Source organism: Lupinus angustifolius, chromosome LG16 (genome assembly GCF_001865875.1).
Source record: "Lupinus angustifolius cultivar Tanjil chromosome LG16, LupAngTanjil_v1.0, whole genome shotgun sequence".
Classification (NCBI taxonomy): Eukaryota; Viridiplantae; Streptophyta; class Magnoliopsida; order Fabales; family Fabaceae; genus Lupinus; species Lupinus angustifolius.
Window position 1 is genome coordinate 14,026,865 of NC_032024.1, and position 1,393 is coordinate 14,028,257.

Here is a 1,393-nt window from a genome sequence, read left to right on the forward strand (position 1 = left end):
TGAGGATAGGATGAGGGTGAGGATGAGGACGAGGATGAGGATGCAGATGAGGAAGATGATGAGGATGAGGATGCGGATGAGGATTAGGATAGGATGAGGATGGGGATGAGGATGAGGATGAAGAGGAGGGTAGAATGAGGATGTGGATGAAGAGGAGGGTAGGATGAGGATGGGGATGGGGATGAGGATGAGGATGAGGATGAGGACGAGGATAGGATGAGGATGAGGATAGCATGAGGATGAGGAGGAAGAGGAGGAGGAGGATGAGGATATGATAGGATGACGATGAAGACGAGGATGAGGATGAGGAGGTGGATTGATGGGGATGAGGATGAGCATGAGGATGTGGACGATGATAGGATGAGGATGAGAATGAGGATAGGATGAGGGTGACGATAGAATGAGGGTGAGGATGAGGATCGGATGAGGATGAAGATGAGGACGAGGATAGGATGAGGAAGAGGATGAGGATAGGATGACGATGGGGATGGGGATGGGGATGAGGAAGAGGGTGAGGGTAGGTTGAGGATGAGGAGGAGGATGAGGACGAAGATAGGATGAGGATGAAGAGGAGGAGGAGGAGGATGAGGATGAGGATAACGAAAAGGATGAGGATAGGATGAGGATGAGGACGAAGATGGGATCAGGAAGAGGATGAGGATGAGGAGGATGATAGGATGAAGAAGAGGAGGAGGAGGATGAGGATAGGATGAGGATGAGGATGAGGATAGGATGAGGACGAGTATAAGATAAGGATGAGGATAGCATGAGGAATTGTAGGAGGAGGATGATGATGAGGATAGGATGAGGATGAGGAGGAGGACAGGATGAGGATGATGATAGGATGACGGTGAGGGCGAAGATGAGGATAAGGATGAGCATGAGGATGAGGATTAGGATTAGGATAGGATGTGGATGGGGATAAGGATGAGAACGAGGATAGGATGAGGATGAGGATAGGATGAGGACGAAGATAGGATGAGGAAGAGGATGAGGATGAAGAGGAGGGTAGGATGAGGAAGGGGATGAGGATGAGCACGGGGATAGGATGAGGATGAGGATGGGGATATGATGATGAGGAGGATGATGAGGATGAGGATGGGGATGAGGATAGGAGGAGGAGGAGGAGGAGGAGGAGAATGAGGATAGGATGAGGATGAGGATGAGGAAGCGGATGAAGATAGCATGAGGATAGGATGAGGAGTAGGATAGGATGAGTATAAGGATGAGGTTGAGGATGAGCATAGGTTGAGGATGAGGAGGAGAATAGGATGAGGGTGAGGATGAAGATGAGATGAGGAAGAGTATCAAGACGAAGATGGGATGAGGATGAGGATGTGGACGAAGATGGGATGAGGATGAGGATGAGGATAGGACGAGGATGAGGAGAAGG